The sequence below is a fragment of the Nomascus leucogenys genome, chromosome 22a (assembly GCF_006542625.1).
Source record: "Nomascus leucogenys isolate Asia chromosome 22a, Asia_NLE_v1, whole genome shotgun sequence".
Lineage (NCBI taxonomy): Eukaryota > Metazoa > Chordata > Mammalia > Primates > Hylobatidae > Nomascus > Nomascus leucogenys.
In genome coordinates, this window is record NC_044402.1 from 68,995,133 (window position 1) to 69,020,855 (window position 25,723).

The window sequence follows — 25,723 nt, forward strand, 5'->3', positions numbered from 1 at the left end:
GGACTTCTAAGTAAGCATAAAATGGAACATTATTACTTGGAGTTTGCATCACAGATTTTTTATAAGTTATTGGTCAAAGAAAATGTCATGATTTTTTAAAGTACCAAATGTAAATCATAAAAAGCTTAGGCACAGGGCTAACCACCAGGGATACAAAATGAATGTAGTACCCCTGCTCCAGAAGCTTGCAATCCAGTTCTAACATTGGGCAGCCAGCTGTAACCCACAGCAGACAGCCAGAAGTGGTAAACAGCGGTAGAAAATTTTACAGTAGAAGTTGTTTGTTTGTTTGTTTTTGGGGGGTTTTTTTTGAGACAAAGTCTCACTCTGTCGCCAGGCTGGAGTGCAGTGGCACTATCTCAGCTAACTGCAACCTCCGCCTCCTGGGTTCAAGGAATTCTCCTGCCTCAGCCTCCCGAGTAGCTGGGACTACAGGCACATGCTGCCACGCCCGGCTAATTTTTTTTTTTTTTTTTTTTTTTTTTTTTGTATTTTAGTAGAGATGGGGTTTCACCATATTGCCCAGGCTGGTCTCGAACTCCTGAGCTCGGGTAATCCGCCTGCCTTGGCCTCCCAAGGTGCTAGGATTACAGGTGTGAGCCACTGTACCCAGGCTACAGTAGAAGTTTTGATGAATTCTGCGCCAGGCGGTGATGATGGTCTAACTGAGAAAATGATATTTGAGCTGGGCCTTGAAGAATGAATAAGTAGTAAGTGGGAGGAAGAACATCCACCCTAAGCTCACACCATGAGCAAAAGCAGAGAGGGAAGAACGGGATACAATGCAGAACAAAATCTTACTCAGGGAATAGGGTCTAAGGTTGGTCATGTGGTAAAAATTGAGTATATTAAAAATTTCCATGAAAATTCCTAAATTTACCATGTGTGCAACAAGATGATCTCACTAAGAAAGGTAAGCAAGGTCAGAACTGAAAAGAGCCAAGGGTGCAGAAGATTCATGTTCCCTATTTCAAGTGAGTTAAGAGGAGTGGCAGATGGCATCTCCCGCGTTAAATTTATTTTTTATTTACTCTTGTTATTTTATGCTGTTGTTTTATTCCTTTTTTTTTTTTTTTTTTTGCTAAGCATAAATAGTGGAATCCTCAATTATGACATGATGCGACTGATTCCACTGCCTTCTGTGGTATGAAGAAGACAGGAACTTTTTTTTTTTTTGAGACAGAGTCTCGCTCTGTCACCCAGGTGTACAATGGCACCATCTCAGCTCACTGCAGCTCTCCTGCCTCAGCCTCCCGAGTAGCTGGGATTACAGGCGCCCACCTAATTTTTGTATTTTTAGTAGAGACGGGGTTTCACCAGGTTGGCGAGGCTGGTCTCGAACTCCTGACCTCAGGTGACCCACCTGCCTCAGCCTCCCAAATTACAGGCATGAGCCACTGTGCCCAGCCTGGAAAGGAACATTTAAGGGGATGTTCCTTGAGCTCTCCAGGTCCAATTAGGAGCTGATGTTGTAAAGTTCAGTATGGCAAAAAAAAAAAAAAAAAAGAGCAAGGGAAAAATTAGTGCTGAGTCTTTTCTGGAATTGATGCATATTTGGTGCATAATGAGAGAAAATTCCATGGATTTTTTCATTAGATACATGTTGTTTAACAGCACTTCACACAAAGTTGTTACACAGCAGGTAAAAATAAATATTCACCAAGCACAATATGAAGAAAAAATAGAAAAGAAATGACTTTACTTTCTTAACTTTTTCTATATAAATACATGCTATGTATTATCTTCAGAGTTAGAAGATATTAAGGCCATTCTAATGATAGAAAAATTCCATTTATCCTATAAATATTTGAAAACTCACTATTTGCCAAACACTACTAGGTAACTGAGACCAGGATGGGAAAGGCACACATTTCAGTCCTTGCCCTTATGAAGCTTTCTATCTAGGAGGGCAGAGACATGAATCACCTGGTTACAATGTGGTGAGCATTATGAAGACATATCAACTTCTGTTAACATCCAACCTTTGCTGAGGGTCAGGCAATGCTTCTTCCCTGATGAATGACTTTGGAGCTGCCATCTGAAGAATGAGCCTGGGTTAACTCAGCCCCTGGGGCATCACAGATCTACTGAGGAATTAAGAAAGGCTTCTGAAATTGTTCACAATAGTAGTCTAATTTCTTTAAATACACATATTCTAGATTATCAGGATGACCACCTTCTGACAAAATACTGCCACATGATTTCATTGCTCATGTTGTCATTTTGTTTATGATCACTTTGAAACAAGGTCTAAATGGGGACTAGAAGCCTATGGCAGTTACTGCCTAAATAGGAGTTGGTCATTATTTAGAGTAGAGTGGTGGTAGTTAGTGATGGTAGACAGAAGTAAATGGCTTTCAGAGGAATTCAGGAGATGGACAGGGCATGTAGCCACATTGGTTATGGCGGGTATGGGTAAAGGAGATAGAGGTAGAAAGAGTGATGCCACAGTTTTGACTTTTAAGTAACTCAGTGAGGGCTGAAGCCATGAACTGTGGTAAGGAGATGGTGGTTAACAACATGGACTCTGGATAAACCCTGTATGCGTTCAAATTCTGGTTCTATCATTCTGTCTGTATGACTGAATGAATTATCTACTCATTCTAACCTCTTACCGAGCTGCAAAATTGGGGGATAAAAGCAACAGTGTATCTCTGGAGCTATGATGATTAATAATAGCAGTGATAGTGGTGTTATTTTGAATAGGGTTGATGGGAAATATGAGTTTGATTTTGGAGTTGCCTCATAAATATCCAAGAGGAGGCACCAAGCGGGCAGTTGTATGTATGGATTTGGAGAATTAAAAAAAAAAAAAAAAAAAAAAAAACTTAGCTAGAAAACCAGTTAGAGCAGGGGTGTCCAATCTTTTGGCTTCCCTGGGCCGCTTTGAAAGAAGAAGAGTTGTCTTGGGCCACACAAAAAATACACTAACACTAACAATAGCTGACGAGCTTTAAAAAAAAATGTCACAATGTTTTAAGAAAGTTTACGAATTTGTGTTGGGCTGCATTCAAAGCAGCCCATGGGCCACAGGTTGGACAAGCTCGAATTAGAGAATCATGAGCATGATGTTGACTGTGTGATTAAGCATACTGGTAATGAGACCAGAGTTCATATATATATATAATAAATAAGGAAAATGTTTATTTCAGAGCCACAGGGCCTAGCTCAGGCAGGCATGCTGTAAAGATGTGTTGCTATTCACATGGAAAGAACGTAGATGTTACTGTCCACATGTGGAGAGCAGCAACAATGGCATTCTGAGCATTGATTCCTTGGTGCAAGAAGCATGGAAATAACAGAAGTCCCAAGGTTACGCAGGTGGCATCTGAAAACATCAGTTTCAGTATAGTAATCATTTCAAAAAATGAGCATGTCGCTGGCAGCTCCATGGTCATTGAGGGCCTGCCCAACTTCAGTCAGAGTATTCGGGGGAAAAGGTTTGAGCTTTGACATGACTGTCGTTTGTCTTACTCTGCAGAGAAAAAACACAGTGAATGATGATAAAAATACATAGTGTTAACATTTCATTGGTGTTGCAGTTTGCCTCAGTTCTGCATGTTATGCTGTTCACTTTAAATGGCTTCTAAAGTCACTTTGTATTAGTCTCAATATGATGTTTCATCCCCTTTTTTGCCTTTCTAATAACTTTATTTTCAGGAGCCTGATCTCATTCTTTTTTCTGTTGCATGTCTAAAGTTTTTGCTAAAACTAAAGTCTTGGCAGTAAACAGGCCAAATACAATTATCATGGAACAGTGTACTGAAAAATTATGTGTATGGATATAAATATTGCAAGAGAAATGTGAGGAATAGCCTTGTTTGGTCTATACTTGTCAATTGGTATGGCCACCAGGGACACTCTGGGCTGCTGAAGTGAGCTCCGCTGGCTGTCCATTTGCTTGGAACGGGAATCCTCCATTATCAGCACCTGTTATTTGATAAAGAGTACATAAGTGCCTTGGCAGATCCAAAGCAGGTCAAATGCATGCGATCATTGCACTTATGCTTCAAAGTGGGAGGCAGTAAGATTGTGGGCAAGTATCTAAAATGAAATAGACACACAATAAAGGACAATAAAGAGGCCAGGCAGAGGGAACCACTAATACCAACACCCACAGATGGGAATGGCCTTGGTCTAGCCCTAGAACAGAAAGATTGATGGACAGGAGGGGAGAATGTAAGCATTGAGACTGGGGAAGTAGAAGAGGGAGCAGATTAGGGACTGTGTTGTTATTCTTTGTATAAGGTGTTTGGGTTTTTATTCTAATTCCAGTGAGCAGTCATTAGAAGACTTAAGGCAGAAGAATTGATTCTAATGATTATGAATGTCCCTGAAATTTTTCAGCATCGCTAAACAGTAGAAGCACTCTCTGCTGTCTTTTGATATTTATCTCCTTGGGATGATTGCTTATTTGGAATTTTGGTTGCCTTTCCACATGGACTGATTTTTCACTTGAATCAATATCTTAGGTAAGGAAGGTGTAGTTTGCTCCAGAGCCTCACACTACTTGGGGCCGGCCCTAACACTCCCAGTTAAAGAGTGATTAATATGGAAGATTATTGTCTATATTCATATATATATATGTGTGTGTGTATATATATATATGTATATATATGTATTCTATCAGGTGTGTATATGTGTGTGTGTGTGTATATATATATATATACACACACACATATATGTTCAAGAGTTGTCTTGGGCCACACAAAAAATACACTAACACTAATAATAGCTGATGAGCTTTAAAAAAAAAATCTCACAATGTTTTAAGAAAGTTTACGAATTTGTGTTGGGCTACATTCAAAGCAGCCCATGGGCCACAGGTTGGACAAGCTCGAATTAGAGAATCATGAGCATGATGTTGACTGTGTGATTAAGCATACTGGTAATGAGACCAGAGTTCATATATATATATAATAAATAAGGAAAATGTTTATTTCAGAGCCACAGGGCCTAGCTCAGGCAGGCATGCTGTAAAGATGTGTTGCTATTCACATGGAAAGAACGTAGATGTTACTGTCCACATATGGAGAGCAGCAACAATAGCATTCTGAGCATTGATTCCTTGGTGCAAGAAGCATGGAAATAACAGAAGTCCCAAGGTTACGCAGGTGGCATCTGAAAACATCAGTTTCAGTGTAGTAATCATTTCAAAAAATGATTATATATACACATATATATACACATATATATATACACACATATATAAAGCTCCAACTAGTAATTCATCGTTGCTTTGCCTCAAGCTGCCTCTTCTATCAGGTGTGTGTGTATATATATGTGTATAACATATATATACACACACACACACACACACACACACATATATATATATATATGTATCCTACCAGTCTGGGAGGCTGAAGCAGGCTGATCACTCGAGCCTAGGCATTCAAAACCAGCCCGAGCAACACAGCGAAACCCTGTCTCTACAAAAAATATGAAAAGTTAGCCAGGTGTGTGGCACATGCCTGTAGTCCCAGCTGCTTGGGAAGCTGAGGTGAGACTCCATCTCAAAAAAATAAAAAAGAGTTGCTTTTTAAAAACTTGACATGAAAATATTTTATACAACCTTCTGTAGTGTTTTAAACATAATAAGCCTGATGCTACATCTTAGGAAACTTGATGGTATTGACTGAATCTAAAGGGAAATATTTTTGTTAAGTAAAAGTCTGTAATAAACATTGCTCTCTCTAACAACATGGATGTTAAATGGCCCAAGTCATTGTAACTGAATTATGAATCACAAACATTCACTCACTAGGTATCCAGCACAGAATCCAACTAAGTATATGCTTAGAACGTACAGTGGGCCACAAAATTTTTTAAATATTTTTACATTTGAATAGAAATTTACTTGATTCCCCACATTCTGCCCCACCCCACCCCCCACCACCACCAAAAAAAAGACGATTTTTAGGAATTTTTTTTTTTTTTTTTTTTTTTTTTTGAGTCAGAGTCTCGCTCTGTCACCCAGGCTGGAGTGCAGTAGTGGGATCTCGGCTCACTGCAAGCCCCGCCTCCCGGGTTCACGCCATTCTCCTGCCTCAACCTCCTGAGTAGCTGGGACTACAGGCGCCTGCCACCACGCCCGGCTAATTTTTTGTATTTTTAGTAGAGACGGGGTTTCACCGTGTTAGCCAGGATGGTCTCGATCTCCTGACCTCATGATCTGCCCGCCTCAGCCTCCCAAAGTGCTGGGATTACAGGTGTGAGCCACCGCGCCCGGCCTGTTACTGTTTTCTGGTTAGGAATCATTCTTTATATGAACTACATGTGGGTGGAGATAAGGAAACCTTTTTTTTTTTCAGGCTATCAGATCCTACGAACACACTGCCCCCATTTTGTTGGGCTTTACTTATTGTCTAAAGGAGTTTACAAATGCGTGCTTCAGACCCTCGCTTCAAAAGACAATGTCTGCAAAATCCTGGGAGGATAAGCGTAAGCTTTGAGCAGCTCTCAGTAAAGGAGGGTGAGGAAAGAGTGGTCCCTGAAGTACCTATGAGTTGGGACAATTTGGCAACCTCAAAAGTTAAGGATTCTAAAGCTCGAGGCTCTGCTGTCCTCAATAAAGTGGATAGGGGAGGAGGACAAAATTTAAAACATTGAATTTTGCCTGGTAAATATCATTCAGGCACACACAATTTTAAATGACCCATAATCATCATGTCTCTACTGAGAGCAGGAATGGATCAACAGAAAGTTATTCAGAATTGTTATTCAAAGTTAGAGATATTTTAAAAACGAGTACTGATGGGAAATAGAGAACAAAAGGGGGAAAAGCTTACAGAGGTGGTTCCCAAACTTGTTTTACACATTGAAATCATCTGGGGATTGTTTAAAAATTCCAACGCCCAGGCTCCACCCCAGAATAGTTAAATTTTAATCTCGAGATATGTGGCAAGCGGCATTGCTTTTGAAGCTCCCCAGGTGATTCAAGTGAGCAGGCAGGTTGGGAACCATCAGCCTATTGAACAGGCTCTTTGAAGCATATGAGACACAGGTGGGAAGTGGAGAAACCAGATTTCTGAATTATTCAGATAAAGGGAAATGAGTTTTGCAATGGAAAGCAGCATTACGAATAAAAGTTGATTTTTGAATCATCTCAGTAGACATGTTTTATGTATTATGTACATGCTCCAAAATCTCATGTATGTTTATCGGTTTAAAAATATTTTTAAAAATGTAGAACACCAGCTTATATGCTTCACTCCAGATCTTCAACCCTAGAATTGGAAGGTCCAGGATAAGAGAACAAATGGAAACCCACAGACTGTATGTCTAAATGTTTGTGTTACAATTCAAACTCAACAACTATTAAATCAAGTATATTCAGACCTGGACAAATATACCCATATAATGATCCAGAAGTCTGGGTTCAGTGTAGAATGTCCATCTCCCTCAGAGTCCTCCCCAGAATGTGGCGCTTCAGGGAGAGTGGACGGGGCTCCAGCCCCCCGCAGGCAGCCTCTCTCCTTCTCTTCCTACCTTCAATGTCATCAAGCGCTCTGAGGGGCTTATACTCACCTGTGGGGATGCCACATTCCCCTCTTAGATTAGCTGGCCTCTGGGTCACCTCTCAGGCCCATCAGTGTAAAAAATGAACTGGATATGGTGCATACCCACATCTGGTCCTCAGAGAAGAGGCAAATGCAAACCCAGAAAGAGGGGTCAGGAATCCCCAGATTCATGTTGCCAGAGCCTGGTAGAAGGGTTGAGTGGGCTCCAGCGGCACATCCTCTTGACCTCACATGCCCCTCACCGCATGGGAGCTATGTGCCCAGAGAAAGACCAGAGCTGCCCCCTCTTGCCTGGGCCCATGGAGGCCCCACCCAGCACCTCGTAGAAACACAAAGAAGTAGGTTTTAGCAACCTGACTTGTAGCCAGAGACTGGAGCAGGAATGAGGTTTAGAATTACAGAATCTGAAGAATTTGGGTTCTTTATGAAAGGGATTTTCTTTTAGAATTTTATTGCTACTTATCATCACCTGCTTATTTGATAAGTTTATTATTTTACTTTATTGCTCTTGATCATGCAAGAAGATGTGTAGTCTCCACTAACAGACCTTCGGAAAAGCACACATCCCACCCCTCTGCCATCACATTCCAAGTGTGGTCTCCATCTAAGGAAGATTTGGGCGGAGGGATATGTTGAGTCTCTTCTGATGTCTGGTGTTTTTCTGCTTGACTTTGTTTCTGGGGTACTATCTGAGTGCCACACTAAGCATACTTACACATAGGAATGTTAACACCAAAACTAACAACAGGCTCAAATTCTGAGTTTTATCCCCTTGGTACACCTTGTGCAATCCTAAAGACGTTCAGCCCTGGCACTGAAGCAGCTTCCCGTCTTCTGCGCCTGAGAGTTGAACACAAATAGCTATTTCCAAACTGATTTAAAAGGGTAAAGGGTTTATATATATATATATATATAAACCAACTGATTTAAAAGGGTAAAGTTTGATTTAAAAGGGTAAAGGGTATATATATATATATATATATATATATATATATATATATATAAAATCATCTTTGAAAAAATGATTATATGCATTTATATACACTTAAAGTATGTTATTTTCTCTAATTATAAGAATACATACTCATTAGAGAACATTTGGAAAATGTAGAAAACATTTTAAATCCCTGGAATCAGAAGTACCTAGTGTTAATTACCATTTTGGCATATGTTCATTTAATTGCACTTTAAATCATGTTTTACACATATATGTGTAAAATGTCTAAAGGAAAATTAGAGATTATACTGTACATAATTTTTAATCTAGCCTAGGTAACATAGCAAGACCTCGTCTATATTAAAAATAAAAAATAAAAAAATTAACTGGGCATGATGGTGCATGCCTGTGGTCCCAGCTACTCAGGAGGCTGAGGCTGGAAGATCACTTGAGCCCAGGAGGTGGAGGATTCAGTGAGCCATGATTGCACCACTGCACTCCATCCTGGGCAATGGAGTGAGACCCTGTCTCAAAAAAAATTTTTTTTTAATCTTTTGTCACTTTTCATTAAGTTGTGAGAATGTTCTTATGTCACTAGATAAAAGACATAATTTTAATGTATGAATAATGTTGTACCATTATAGATATGTATTTTTAATCATTTTTTAAAAACATTAGAAATAGTATTGAGAAAGTATTCTTGAACTTAAGTCTTTGTTGGTAACCTTTATTTCTTAAAAGATATGTAACCGTAAAAGTGACTTTGAAGGTAGAGAATTATTTTAAGATATTCTGGATATATATAGCCAATTATTTTCTATGACGATTTCACCTACTTGTACCCTGGCAAACTATGTATTTGAGTAGTTTCACTTTATTTTTTGATAACAAAGTGTTTTCTCTTTTTTATATACATTTGATCTTATATTTTAAATATTATCTCTTTTAATTATTAGTTTCAACATTTTCAAACCCACAGAAAATTTGAAAAAATACAGTAAATATGCATATACCCCCCAGTTGCACTCACCGTTAGCCCTTATGATACCAACAGCACTTCCTACACATGCTCACACATACACACACACACACACACACACACACACGCATTTGCCAAATTATCTGAAATTAGGCTGCAGATACCATGACAGTTCAGCCCAAAGACTTCAACATACATGTATCCTGTTTTACTTTGTATTTATTGGATTATTAATATGGCAGCACATTTTGTTCATGTTTTCATAAGCCAGTTGTATTTCTTCTGTGAACTGTATTCATATTCTTTGCCCACTTTTCTCTTTGAATATGTTGTGATTTTCTCATCAACATCTGTGATCTGTGAGTGAAAGCTGCATCAGATGCTACCTAGATGCCACCTAACCTTCTGACAAGGAGCTAGGCCCTGTACACTCAGATGGCCAATGGTGTGTAGGATAAATTTCCTCTCCGATTTAAGGTATGGCCTTGGCTATTGCTCTTTCTGCAGTGAGAGTAGAAGTCTTACCTTCAGCTTGTTGATTGCAACCATTTTATTTATGATCAGAGACTATGGAAATAAGTAATTAACATGGAATGGATAAGCACAGTTAAACTCAGTATAACTGGTGGAAACACAAGAGAGTGCCTTGTGCTGTTAGTTAAATAATTTTTTAAAATTTATTTTTAGATGAAACCCCCTGAGACTCTGTATACTGTCTTTTGAGTATTGGAAAAATAATTTTTACTAAATAAAACCACCATCTCCAAAGCCACGACTTGGAAGTGTTTGCAGTGATTTCTGCAAAAGAACTCATTGTGGTCCTACTCCTGAACCTGCACGCCCCCACCGAATGGCTGGCCAGGGGACTGCTTCAGTCAAATTGTGTTTGTATTTCTTTCTTCCTCAGTAAAGCATTGTCTGTGCCTGTCCAAAGCTTGCCAGCAAATTGATCACATCAGGCAGATTTCCAGCCTGGCAGTTACAGGTGGAAAAGGCTTTCAGATCTCAGGCTCTGAGTTTTGCACAGGGACTTCCCTCTCCTAAGGTCTATGGCACAACTGTTTGTCTTTTTATTAGTATAACATTTAATCCCAGAAATGGTGTGGTCGGGGGGTGGGGTGGGGGGCAGGTATTAAATGCCACGCTGAGTTTGTGCAAGGCCTGCTCTTGGTTCACAGTATAGGCACCTGCAGTGCCCCAGGGAAGCAGATCTCTTGTGTCCTTTCTGTCTGCCCTTTTCCCACCCCCTGATTCCTGCCTCCCCCATCCCTTCCTCCCTCTCTCTTGCCATTTCCTCATTTCCCCAAAAGACAAGGTTTGAGGTATTATACCCATCATTTCCAGAAGCACTCCCTCTCCTATATCTTCCAAAATCATGACATAAGAAAGTAACAGAAGAGTGCAGAACCCAGGCAGATTTCACAGTCCCTAGGCAGCTAATAAGTTCTAAATATTAGACACCTTGACAAAGACAGCTCCAAACTTGCCAACAAACCCACACCCCAGGGGCAAAAGATATCAAATGTGCATACTATTTGTTTAAGTTGACCCCTCTTCGCTATCTGAATCCCCACACTCATAACCATGGATGAATCTGAGTGCTGCTTCTTTTGTTCAGATGGAATTTAAAAATCTGTTTTAGAGTGAGAAATGCGCAAGCCCATCCCATATAGGCAGGTCCTTTTCCCCGACAGGTATGCCCTCCATTTCCCTGGCCTCCTGTCTTCTCAGCACTCCCAGGGAGCCACATCCTCGCCGCGAGCTGGCTCCACCCCTTATTCAACGCACATAAAACTTGACAGTCTGAGCAGATGGGGAAAGTGGAGTGATTCCAGCAACTGTCTCCTTTTCTGGAGCAGGAAGCTGGGACTCTGGCTAAGTGAGGCTGCCCTTCTGCAGCTCTGAGACTTAGGAGAGTTGGCTTTCTGGAAACTCATCTGATGCAGGGCAGGCGAGCCCCAAAGTGGGCTTAGTCCACAAGGCTTCTTGGCTTTGCCCAGGAAAAAATTCAAGGGCAAGCCGGAGGTAGAAGAAAACAGCTTTATTGAAGAGGCAGTGCTACAGCTCTGTGTGTGCTCCTGCAGAGCAGGATTACCCACTAGGCAGGGAGTAGCAGCTCAGGGCAGTTTTGCAGTCATATTTATATCCACTTTTAATTACATTCACATTAAGGGGCAGTTTATGCAGAAATTTCTAGGGAAGGCATAGTAACTTGGGTCTTCAGGTCATGGAGAGGGGCAATTAACTTCCAGGTGTTGGCTTGGCAATGGCAATGGCGAACTGACATGACACACTGGTGGGCATGTCCTATGGAAAGCTGCTTCTGCTCTTGCCTTGTTTTAGCTAGTTCTCAATTTGGTCCGGTGTCTGAGCCACCTTCTACCTTACATCCAGCCCTGTGAAAATCTGTTGCACCCTGTCCCAGTTAAGACCTTTATTGGCTTGTGTTAATGCTTGGCTGTATATTATCATTCTCATGTGGCTTCCTCAAATTTTAATTTAAGCTAATATTTATATGATTACATACATGTTAATTATAGTTAAATACTCATTATAGAAATTTTGTAGAAAAATTAAAACAACAAAGAAGAAGAAAAAATCTCGATCCTATAGCTCTGCGATAACCACTGTTCATTGTTTGATATCTTTGTTTCTAACATTTTATGTGTTTAAAATTACATCTTTTTTCTTTACCAAAGTAAGATCATCCTGCACATACTGCTTTTATAACTTTGCTTTTCTAATTTAACATTGTACTCTCAGCATTTTTCCATTTAATTAAATGTTCTTCTATAATATAATTTCATTGGCTACAGAGTATCTACCATATGAAAAAGTCATTATTTGATGCCCTATTTTAGGGCATTAATTAGGATGTTTCCAGTGTCTTGCTATTGTAAATAATATTGAAGTAAACATCTTCATGGACAAATCTTCTCATAGATTCCTGATTACTTCCATAGGACAAATGTTTGCAAAGAGTATCACAGTTCATTAGATGCGCACATTTTGACACATATTGTAACATTGTCAGCCAAATAGAGTGTGCCAATTTATATTCCAACCCCAGTTCCTCAAATAGAGAGTAAGTTCTTTGAGGTTCACTATTACATATCCTCCATAGTTCCTGGCAGTGTTGGGCCTACAGTACAAACTTAATAAAAATAAAGTTAATTCCGCTTAACTTTCTTGATTACCAAATGTTTAACCAGTCTCCCCCTTGCTACCTTCACTTGCTTCCATGCTATAGATGCAAAAGATAGGTGTGGTCACTGAGCTAAATATTGATGATAGCAGTGACTTTGATCAAAAGCCATGTTACCTCAAAACTGATCCTAAACACAAGTAAGAGGTTATAGCAGGAAGTGTCAGGTTAAAAGAATCTGGGGGCTAGAATATGGCTGGAAACTTATTTACTGCAATACTAACAACTGGTTGTGCCAATGAGTTGATCACCTTTTCTAAAGAGAAAAGAGACTGAGGATGTGGTTTGGAGTGTGGGCTGTATCAGGTGCTTTGTTATGACTCAGATATGATACCAGAAGACAGAGCACTACTGGATGAGGGGGAGGTGGGTGCAAACTCTGCTATGGGAGCCCATGCCACTTCAGTAAATAAATCAAGCTTTGTTCTCTCTTGAGGAATCTCATTCTTCCTGTTTATCCTTCTCTCTCACTGCTCCACACTTCTCTGGAGTACTTGTTTCCATGAACTATAATAATCACTGAGCAGTATTTTTTTTTTTTTAAAGAGCAGCTGTGTTTCTCAAGCCTTGCTCTTGAACTTCATGTCCTCTTGCCATAACTGCAGTGGCCTCTATGCAGCGTCCTCACACCTCCACTCTCCCCTGATGGAAACCATCCCACAGTTTCCATAACAGTCTTCCTAAATCAAGGCCTTAATCTAGTTCCCCCACCCCCATTCCCAAAATTTCCAGGATTTCCTTTGTTTTCCACTGTAAGTTCAAACTTTTCTTCCCAGTAAGAAAGACCTTCCACAAAATTATGCCAACACTTCTCCTTTAACTGGGTACTGCCTTGCAGGTACCCAGTCCAGCTATGCGTGATCCCTTGTGTATACCCTTTGCTTTCCAGCCTGTACATGCCTTTGCTCAAAACCCTCCCTTTGCTTGGAACACCTATTATATTTAATAATTCTACCTTAGTAATCAATATATTTGTCTGATTCTCCTGCACTTATTTGTAAACTCTTTGAGTGTGGGTACCTAGTCTTATCCACCTTAAAATCTCTCTCAGGGATACAGTTGCATTGGTTAGGGAGGGAGTAACCAGATATCTTCTTCATTTTAAATGTCATTTTTATGTTTAATATTCTGGTCACAGGGAGAAAATATCTTAAGCATGTGGATTATGCCAGATGCGGTGGTGGCACAGCTGTAATTCCAGCTACTTGGGAGGCTAAGGCAGTAGGATCATTTGAGCCCAGGAGTCTGAGGCCAACCTTGGCAACAAACCCCATCTTTTAAAAAAATAAATATATGTGTGTGTGTGTGTGTGTGTCTGTGTGTGTGTGTGTGTGTGTGTGTATGGAGAGAGAGAGAGAGACTGAGTTTGACACTGGAATGTGTCCAGTGGCACCAAGTTATATAGTCCATGCCTTAAGCCTTTCACGCAAATTGAAAATTAAAGAGAGCAACATGGCAAAATATGTTGCTGACAGCTTTCAGCTTTGCTGGATTGAACAGGAATATAAGGTAAGGCTGCAGACTCTCCCATCTACTGCCAGGTCACACCCAGCCAGTCCTTGTGTATTCATATTCCTGGTTGCCTGGTTCCCTGTGGAAGCTGGTGATGGGGTGCGAACAAGGAGCTCAGCACGCAGCTGGCAGCTACAGTATGCCTAAACTGAGGGCTTGCTAAGCAATCTCTGTAGCCATTACTATCCGACTTAAATGTCCTGCTGCTGAAAGCTGAGGTTCTGCACACTGTTCTGTGTGCTCAGGAGGCAGTAGTTTGGTCTCATAAATACAACATTTGCTCAGGGCCTTATATCCTTCATAGATTCCTTCCCGAAGATGGGATCTTGTATGTTTTTTTCTTGTTTTCTACTTTCTTACTTTTTCCCATACATCTAGGTGTAAAAACAAAACAAAACCTTTCCTTTGGTTTTGTTTGTTGTTAGGTTAAAAATCAGAGAAACAATGAAGACTCACCGGAGAAGAATGCATCTATACAAATGGGGTATTTTATCCATGGAGAAAACAATCAGAACAAGTAAAATTTTAAGTAAATCTGAAAACATAAAAATTCATAAGGTCGTTTATGTTAGAGTTTAAGAAACCTCTAGTAAACGTCTTAGGCTTTTATTTTGTGGGTGAGGAAACAGGCTTGGAGAAATAAGATAACTCACATCACAGAGCTAGGGAATGCAAGAACTGAGCCTAGCACCAGGTGTTTTGACTTCTAGTTCAAATGTAATACTCAATACTGTCAGTTCTCTGAGTAAGCTCACTTCCCACCCATATTCCCAGGCACAGCCATCGTATTCTATGGCAATGATTCTAGTATTTAACATTATTTCAATTGTTGATTAAACAGAATTATATGTTTATGTTTGTCTTGATCAGTTATTATTCAGTGCATGTAGTTTCATGTGTGTTATTTTTCTTTCATACTTGTGAAGCCTACAAGAGCAAAATTTTATCTAAATCTGTGCATTCACTTTCCTAAGGCTTTTTGTTGTTTATTTGGGTTCTTTTCCCCCTTGATTTTAAGCATCTTACAATTCAGTTTCCACAACTCAGACTTACTTGCAGGGCACACAGGGCGCAATTCTTTGTTAAAAGCATATTCACTGCATCTCTCTCTTGCCAACCTAAAGATAATATGGTGCAGAATCTCCCTCAAGACTGCAGGCCTAGGATACATTTTTCTCTTTTTAGCAGCACTTCCAAAATTTTCAGGGATATTTTTCTAAGATAAAAGTGAAGACTTAATCTTGTAAATATTTAAATAAAAACAGACCTTTAAAGTATCATAACACTTCCGTAGAATCTACACATGTTTAGAATTCCATGCCAAATCACATCCTCACACACAGCTAGCTAGAGGAGAAATTTCTTACACCCTAGGTAAGAGTAAAACACTATCCTCTTATCCCCTTCTTTCCTGCCACCCACCCCATGCCCAACTGCTCCCATCCTCCCTCTCCACCTGTGTGCAAATGGAAGGAGTTGGTGTGGCTTGATGGGGGGGGGTGTGGAATTTGGGGGACAATGTCAGGACAGGGACCCCTAGAGCAGACAGCATGAGGGAAGTCAGGGTGGTGAGAAGCCAGGCATCAAATACCACTCCCCGTGTAAGTATCAGAGTCCAGAGAGCCAGGAGGCACTATGGGTCCGTGTCTCAGACATAAGACATGAGAGATGAGAACAAGGAAGTCAGAAGGAAGGAGGGTCTGTTTCTCGGGAACAGCAACATACTCCTTAACATAACTCTTGGACCCACCAGCCAGTTGGTGTGTTCAAGGTGCATGGGCCTGGATTTCTTCAAGGGCCAAAGGACATAGTGCAAATGAGTATATATACTTTACATAATTAAATAATATATAATATTCAGTTTTCAGAAATTTTTTCGTGATCACAGATGAACCTATTAGTTAATACACTGCTTTAGGAAAACTGTTGCTTCCTGGATGTGGTAGAGAAGTCTCACAACCAGGCCTACAGTGCGGACGAGGTAAGGCCTACCTGAAGCTCTGATACCCAGAGTACACACACGATGCCTAAGGTGATGTTGACTCCCTTCAAGCTAAATAAAATGGGTGGAATTTGATCCCTGAAGAATTAAATACTGAGATTCTCCCAGAGCCAAGACCCTACCAGAACCTTCTCAAGAGATTTTTAGGCAGCCGAGGGAAGCATTCTGTCTTGCCAGCCTGAACATGATGGCTTCTAAACCTCCCTTTTAGCTCTTATTGCTAAAAATTGTTTCAAGACTATACATTCTCTGTTTGTTTTTTTGAGACAGGCCTTTGCTGTGTTGCCCAGATGGAAGTGCAGTGCATGCTTATAGCTCACTGCAGCCTTGAACTCCTGGGCTCAAGCAATCCTCCTGGCTCAGCCTCCCCAGTAGCTGGGACTAGAGGCATGTGCTGCCACACCCAGCTAATTTTTACTTTTGTAGAGACAAGGTCCCACTGTGCTGCCCAGGGTGTTCTTGAACTCCTAGGCTCAAGCGATCCTACCTCAGCCTCCCAAAGCTCTGGGATTACAGGCGTGAGCCACCACACCCAGCCCACATTCTCTGTTTTAATGTAAATTTTAAAAGAAGGAGAGAGGGATTCCTAAAGATAATATGTTTTGGTTAGAAACAACAAAACCTCTGTCTTGTGACCTTGGATAATTAAATACTATTTTAGGATCTTGGTCTCCTGACCAAAAAGTTGCTATTGTATCTGATCTGCTAACTTTACAGTTAATAATGAGACTGAATCTAATAAACATGAAGTCTTTGAACATCTTCCAAACAGAAGGAAATATTACTGTGGCTCTAGCTCTCTTAAATCCTTCAATGGACTAGTTAGGAACATATTTTACTCATGCTTTCTAGTCATCTCTAGGGATCCTCATTTTAAATCTCCGTGTGTGACTCTCAGCATGGAAGCATAAAGATGGATACTGTGTGCCTCATTTCCTTCTGTAGGGAATGTGCAAAACCACATCACTCCCGTGGGCTGTGATCAGTGCAATAACCATGCCCCCACCCCACTGCAGGTCCCTCTGGCTTAAGAACCTATCCCACCCATAGGTTGCTATTTAAATTGTTAAAATGCGAAAATACAAATTGTCCCAGCCTCAGCAACTACCCAAATAGGAAGCCAAAATGGAAGCTATTCCCAAGAAGCAAGTAACTAGAGCAGCCCCTCTGTGTTTCTGCTGTAAATAGCCACCGTGTAAACAGGCTCCTTCTGCCAGGCAGCTAGAAATTCCCTCTCTACTTGTCAGTGGGGTCCCTCAGAGATGAGTTCAATGAATTATCAGAATGACCAAGATTTTCTCCTTTAACTGAATTAATTGATTAGACCCAGAAACTTTGAAGCTAAAACAAATAATCTCACAACCAGAGTCTCAAATTGGTATGTGTTTAGTCTCTGTTTTTCTCACCTCTACAAAACATACCATTGGAATCTCTAAGGGAAGGGGAAAAGGAGAAAAAGGTAAGGAAGCCCATGGTAATCTGACAGCATTCCCCACTTGGGCCCAGGAGCGCTTGGCCTGCCATTGGCCTTGCTAGGAATGATCCTACAATGGAAATGAGCAAACCTAACCCTTCGGGGAGGAGCACGCAAGTGTAGGGAGGTTTCAGAGCCAGTTCTGCCATCCTGCCTCTATGAGGATGGGAGGCTGGTTTTATACTCTTTTAGAAAACTGGAAGAGTAAGTCCCTGGAATCTCAGTCTTTCTTAGGCTTCTACCTGCCTAGCAGGAGTCAGCCTTACCCATCCTTTTCTTAAAGTAAGGGATATTTAGAGATACACATCTGCCTCAGTCCTTTCAGAGAGAAAAGCAAAGAAAAGGGCACAGGGCTGGCACTCCCATTTCCCAGTTGAATTTAAAAAGATCTTTGGTTTTGTGTCTTGAATATTTTGTATACATGACAAAGTAGTAATGAAAGGAATTATATAATTTTCAGTAATGGAGACAATTCTGTTGGGATTTAAGGGTCAAGTGGGGTGGGCCAAAGTGGAGAAACCACATAAATAAAACCAAATGGGTTATTTAAGCAGGCAGGGCCTGGCATATGGCTACCAGAAACCAGCTTATGAGCCCAAGGGATAACACATTGCAGGGAATTACAGGCCAAAGGGAAAGGTCTGCAGAAATGCTGAACAGAAATATTGATGTGTGTCCTCCATCATAATGTGGGGACGGATCGGCTCTGAGCATAAGCCCAGGTGAAGAACGGAGAAAGGGATGGGAGAGCCTGATGGCCTAGACCAGCAGACAGGTAGCTTCAAGTCTCAGTGTCCCCCACCAACATGGTCTGACTTGGGGAATGTTATTTATATTCCTGTGCTTCCATGTCCTTATATGAAAAATAGGGATAATAACAGGACACACTGGAAAAAAAAGAAATATAAGTTATCCCATAGGCTTTATTTCATGAGAATTAAATGAGTTAACATATAAAGCCTAAGCCCAGTTCGTAACACATAGTTAATGTTCAATAAGTATTAACTAGTATTAGTGTTGCTGTATGAGGATCTTATAGAGATGATGAATGGGCAAAATGAAGCAATGTATGTAACATATTTGGCACAGCGCTTAACACATAGTAATTACTCAAGGAAGAGACGTTATAGAGAACCAAGCAAAAGTCTGTCTTATGCACACATAGGCAACAAAGAGCTAACTAGAGGGCTGAAAACAAGCATGTTGGAATCAGGATACATCCCAAAGGACACAGCCTTGGCTGGAAGGACTCAAGTTGGGAGGTCAGGAGCGTAGGTTAGTAGACCAGGCAGTGGCAGAATTAGGAATTAAGGCAGACATACAGCAAATAGGGCAGCAACTGCTTTTGGAGAAAAAAAACAAAACATCTGCCCCAGCCAGGAAGTCACCAATTACAAACTTCCTGTGATAAGAGACCAGTTCCTAAATCTGGCCTGGCTATGACCTAAAAGTAAAAATAAATTCACTGGCCCCATATCCTGTTGGCTAAGGATACAGATAGAACTATAATGTGCACTGCTAAATGAAAGAGAGATTATTTGTCCATGTTCAAGTTCAGATTCCTGTCCAGGGATAAAGAAATGACTTCTGGCCAGGCATGGTGGCTCATGCCTGTAATCCCAATACTTTAGGAGGCCAAGGTGGAAGAATCACTTGAGCTCAGGAGTGCAAGACCAGCCTGGGCAACTTAGTGAGACCCTGTCTCTACAAAAAAATTAAGAAAACAGTAACTTCCACGTTTGCTACAGATTAATAGATTAGTGACTAATAATTAGGCACCCATGCTGCAAGCTACCCAGAAGCTGTCCTCCCAAAACTGGGAACTTGATATCAACACCAGTATCGTGGAGAATGTAAGCTGCAGCCGGGGGGCAGTCTTGTTAAAAGGAAGGAAATTGCAAACATCATTCTCAGCCTTGTAATAGTCTTGATGTTGACTGAGATGTTATTTAAGCCTGGAGCTTTTATTACCTTAGGAAAACCAGCACAACGAGGGTTGCTTGTAATCATGACTTAATTACCCGACTTTGAGGTTTTAAATGCCCACGTTTTTTGTTCAGAGTGAATTTTAAATGCATTTCTATCAGCATCTACTTTAAAATGGACAAAACATGCTAGCAGATTAGTCATCTTAGGTCGAATCTACTTTCATTTATGTTTTGTGTAGGTCAAATGAACATATATGCCAGAGAAACACACATCATGAAATACACTGAGGTCTGTCTGGGAGAGCAAAGTCAAGACCACTCAAAAGCTCTGAAGTAAACCACACCCTAATTTTGACCACAAAGTTCATTTTACTTTTCAAGGTATCCTCACTGACATTCTGTAGCACTCCTTAAAGTGAGGCCCTGACTTTGTTCCTTAGAGAAGAAATCTTGGCTCTGGATATTTGACTTGGGTCTGATTATTATTGTGGGCTTTTTTAGAGATCATTCCAAAAACATACAACCCAGGGCTCAGATAGAACTCTTTGGTTAAGGTAGGGGAGGAGCGGTGGAGGCAAACTTGCGGTTACTTGACATGGCCAAGGGCCATGGTATCATCAAAAACATGCACCTGTAACCCATTCATACGGTAAGATCACCTGGGCCATTGTTAACATCTTGATTACCATTATGTGCTCCTGCTTGTATGTCACTGGAGTATTTAAAAGTAAGATGTACAGGTCTGAAAGAATGTTCATCTAATTTTACATATTACATAGAATGGATTTAAACTCTTACTTGGAAGTCACATGAGAATGGGGAAATTGAGCATTGGAGGTAGCTTTTTGGAGTAAGATGCCAGTGAAGGTCTTTTTACACTGCGCTCTGTGACATTATGAGACCTCAGTCCTCAGGTTGCAGGGGAAAGCGTAATGCTTTAAGTCACAGTGATGCTTAGAATGTGAATGGATACGGCCTTAAGTATCTTCTTTAAGACTCCCTTGTGTTTGCCTCACAAAAAAAAGATTGTAAACTGTCTTGCATGAATGTTTGCATCCCACACACACATATCCCTTAGGTCTATGATGATCAAAGTTAAGATGAAGAACCCATAAAAAGTAAGAATGAGCTAAAGTAACTACAGGGCATGGCTAAATTAAATCTTAGATTCATTAAAATCACCCACCAAGGCTAAGATACTGGGGTGGTCACAGGTATATCAGGGCATCAGCAGTGAAATGCATGGAGCCCAGCTTTGCCCTGTAGGCACATTTCGGTCAAATGCAGGATGAAAAAAGGTCAGACTGATGCCTCTTCATTCATTTGATGGGTTGCCCATTCATTTGATGGGATTTTTAGAATAGGGGGTATAACCTGGAGATCAAGTGTTTTCTGTACTGGGACTCACCCTTGGCAAAAGGTTTGGGCAGAACAAACCTGCGTGAGTATGCACTGTTCATGCATGATATGCCATCTAGTGGTTAAGTGAACCTAACATGAATGAAAAGAAAAATGGTCTCAGGTCCCTTCTGCCTCTGTACTCTCCATTAGGCAACAGTAGAGGTCTGATGCTATTATTTGGAAAAGAAAAGAATTTCTTAGAAGCCATATGTTGAATATAAATTCATCTGTGACCATCCCAATAGCTTAGCCTTGGTGGGTGATTTTAATGAATCATAAGATTTAATTTGGCCATGCCCTGTAGCTACTTTAGCTCATTCTTACCTTTTATGCGTTCTTTATCTTAACTTTGATTATCATAGAACTATTATACAGTTCTTTATTATGTCTGTAGGGGATGAACACATTTATGCAGAACAGTTTACAACTGTTTTTGTGAAGCAAACACAAAGTAGTCTTAAATAAGATACTTAAGGCCATACCCATTTGCATCTAAGCATCTAAGGAGAACACTGATATTATAGTAATTATTAAAACCAAAAGCTGTACATTGTGTGTTTTTTTGTACATATATGTTTAGTTTGGCCCACAGGGTACTGTCTTCCATTTTATTTTATTGGCGTATAATTCCTATATACAATATAGTGCAAAAAATCTTCAGCATATGGCTTGATAAATTTGTATGTATGTATAACCCACGTGATCATCACCCAGATCAAGATATGGAAGTGTCCAGCCTCCCTCAGATCCCCCCAACCCCAGTCAGTCCTCCCTCAAAGACAACCACTGTATTAGGATTCCCTAGAGGGACAGAACTAATAGGAGATACATAGAGAAGTTTATTAAGTAAGTTACACGATCACAAGGTCCCACAGTAGGCTGGCTGCAAGTTTGAGGAGCAAGGAGAGCCAGTCCGGGTCTCAAAACTGAAGAACTCGGAGTCTGATGTTTGAGGGCAGGAAGCATCCAGCACGGGAGAAAGATGTGGGCTGGGAGGCTAGGCCAGTCTTGCCTTTCCCATGTTTCTGCCTGCTCTATATTCGCTGGCAGCTGATGAGATTGTGCCCACCAGATTAAGGGTGGGTCGGCCTTCCTCAGCCCACTGACTCAAATGTTAATCTCCTTTGGCAACACCCTCACAGACCCAAGATCAATACTTTGCATCCTTCAATCCAATCAAGTTGACACTCAGTATTAACTATCACAACCACTATCCTGAACTCTGTCACCATAGGTTCGTGATGGCATCATTAAAGTACATACTCCTAAAGTACCTCTCAGAAGTAAGATTCCATAGTCACCATTTTAATAGTTTGACCAAAAAAAAGAACAGTTTCCTCAACTGTAACATTCTTGGGCCAAACAAAGGCTCTTTCCTGGGTTTACTGTTTATTAGAGTCTGGGTGTCATATGTTCTCTCTCTCCCCTAGTATAAATTCCTACTATATTGTTTTTCTTACCATGCTTCTCACTGAGATACATCCGTTTGGTGCACTGATTGTATTTTCTCAAGTGTCTGTACAGGAAGCCAAGTCGATTTTCAAAGAAATCCCATTACTTTTGAGCAGCATCTCAAAAGTAATCAGAGGTGCCACTGATTGTCATGGCAAAGCCTATAAATCCTGATGCAGTGTTTCAGAAATTAATGTGAATGCCATGTCGCCAATGACTGCTCTGACATCCTGTTCAAATTAAGCCAAGCAGTAGCATCAGTCCTAGCATCACAATGGCGAGAAAGCTTCTCAGTCTATAATCCAGCAAAGGTTAACTTATAATGAATGGCATAATGCAGTCATTGTTGCTATTTACACAGAACCTCTTTCTGTTCAAAGGGAACTAAAGTTTCTCTGAATATCAAAATGTGTAGTACGTCAAGAAGCAGAGCTAGTTTTGAAATAAAATTATTTTTATTATTCCAGAGCTTTCTTCTTCATATTTATTGGATTGTTGGATTAGCAAACACGTGGTCAATCAACAAATGTGACTAGCGAGCATGTTACTTCCAGGTGTCTTGCAGGGTGCTGGAGATAGAAAAGTGTAAGGTGTGTGAGTCCTCCCACACCGCCAGAGAGTTGAGCCTTGTTGTCCCCCTGGCCTGCAAACTGATGTTTAAAGAGATAACTGCTTCTTTGGATAATAAACAAGGCAGGAATATAGGCATTATCCTAATTTAGTCATCTTTACAAATTACTTGTATTTATTAATAAGTATTCATTAATAATTTCTGGAAAACCAAACACCACATGTTCTCACTCATAAGTGGGAGTTGAACAATGAGAACACAAGGACACGGGGAGGGGAACATCACACACCGGGACCTGTCAGGGGGTGGGGGGCAAAGGAAGGAGAGCATTAGAACAAATACCTAGTGCATGTGGGGCTTAAAACCTAGATGACGGGTGGATGAGTGCAGCAAACCACCATGGCACATGTATACCTTATGTAACAAACCTGCACATTCTGCACATGTATCCCAGAACTTAAATTTTAATAAATAAATTTTTTAAATGCAAAAAAAAAATAATTTCTGGAATAAGAATGAAAACTAAATTTTTAATTTTTAATGTTTCCTGTTATGGGACATTTTGGTTGTTTGCTGATTTTAAAATGCTTATAGATATTTTATGTCTATGTATTTGAAATTAAGTCTCTGACTCCCTGCCATGCTCAATGGCCAGAGCTTCCAGAATAGTGTTAAATAATAATGGTTATACTGGCTGTCCATGGTTTTCTTGATTTTAAAGGAAGTAACTGGTGTTTATTAATATGCTGATTTGAAAGGGTTACAAAAATCATATGAAGTCCTTTGTATTCTAATTGTTAAACATCAACAATGAGGAATTAAACATTACCAAATGTCTTTGATGCTGTTAAAATCATTCCATTTATACCAATTTGGCCTATGTATGTAATATGTTAATAGATTTCCTAATATTTTCCCCCTTCCCCAGAGTGAATACAACTATTTCATGAGGTATTATTCTTTTAATGACTTGTAAAATTCAAATCATTAAATTCTATCCTACTGTTTTTAGAATTTTAACATATGCGTATTATGTATTACTCTTTAAAGACAACTACTATGGCAGGACTGGAGACAAACTGTTAGTCTCATTCTAGTCTATAAATAGGAGTTGCAGAAATCAGGGGTGGGAAGAACCTATTTGTCTATTTTATTTTTCATTCTCCTTTTTCCTTTATTTTTCTGAGGCAAGGTCTCACTCTGTCACCCAGGCTGGAATGCAGTGGCACAATCATAGCTTCACTGTAACCCGCAACTCCTGCTCAAGTGATCCTCCTGCCTCAGCCTTTCGAGCAGCTGAAACTGCAGGCATGTGCCATCATACATGGTTAATTTTCATTTTATTTATATAGAGATAGGGTCTCACTCTGTTGCCCGGGCTGGTTTCAGACTCCCGGGCTCAAGAAATCCTCCTACCTCAGCCCCCCAAAGTGCTGGGATTACAGGAGTGAGGCACAGTGCCTAGCCTCTCCTTTTTTCTTTTTTCTTTATCTCTTATTCCAACTGCAATAATTGTTTTTTTCTCTCTCTTTTTTTTTTTTTTTTTTTGAGACGGAGTCTCGCTGTATCACCCAGGCTGGAGTGTAGTGGTATGATCTCGGCTCACTGCAACCTCTGCCCACTGGGTTCAAGCAATTCTCCTGCTGTAGCCTCCTGAGTAGCTGGGACTACAGGCACACACCAGCACACTTGGCTAATTTGCTAATTTGTGTGTGTGTGTGTGTGTGTGTGTGTGTGTGTGTGTGTGTGTAGTAGAGACAGGGTTTCACCATCTTGGCCAGGCTGATCTTGAACTCCCGACCTCAGGTGATCCACCCATCTTGGCCTCCCAAAGTGCTGGAATTACAGGTGTGAGCCATCGTGCCTGGCCTGTTTTTTTCTTTTCTAATTCACAAAGTACTTTTCCAACCTCTCTCAAAGCTCTCATCACAATTTATTTTATTTAAATTATCTATTTGTCTTACGTTTTTATATGAGTGGTCTATGTCTTAAATTCGAGAGTTTTCTCTCCCTTTCCCTTTAGCCACTAAGTGTTATCCACCTGCTTCTCCTGTAGAATCAGATTGTCCCAGCAAAGTGCTGCAAGTGGCAGGTGGTAGAAATGCACTTAGATGAGTTTTCTTGTGTGTCTCCAAACCATCCCTGGGGTAAGCTGAGGAGGAGAGCAGAGAGTAAGAATGATTCCAAAATTATGCAGGTGCTGTGCTTCTCTGTGGCAGCAATGTGAGTCCAGATGACATGAGTCAATTTCCAAGTGCTTAGGAGCAGACACAGGCAGGGACCAGAGCAAAGCACTAAAACCAGCCTTTTATGTATCTGCTCCAAGTGACTGTTCCATTCTGGTTCTGATGGTAGATTAGAGAGAACCAGTTACCTCAAATAAATTTTTCCTAATTCAAATACATACTCTTACATACTCTTAAAACTAAATACATTCGTTGCTATTTTTTTTATTTTTTATTTTTGAGACGGAGTCTTGCTCTGTTGCCCAGGCTGGAGTGCAGTGGCACAATCTCTGCTCACTGCAAGCCCCACCTCCCAGGTTCACGCCATTCTTCTGCCTCAGCCTCCCGAGTAGCTGGGACTACAGGTGCCCACCACCACGCCTGGCTAATTTTTTGGATTTTTAGTAGAGACGGGGTTTCACCATGCTAGCCAGGATGGTCTCAGTCTCCTGACCTCGTGATCCGCTCACCTCGGCCTCCCAAAGTGCTGGGATTACAGGCATGAGCCACGGCG

The 25,723-nt window shown here is 40.7% G+C and overlaps 1 protein-coding gene across 1 annotated transcript in view; it reads left to right on the plus strand.

Annotated features, from left to right (window-relative positions):
* Positions 1 to 25,723, plus strand: part of CERS6 (ceramide synthase 6) — a 326,541-nt gene that overhangs the window by 290,105 nt on the left and 10,713 nt on the right. The gene's annotated exons all lie outside the window — the stretch shown is intronic.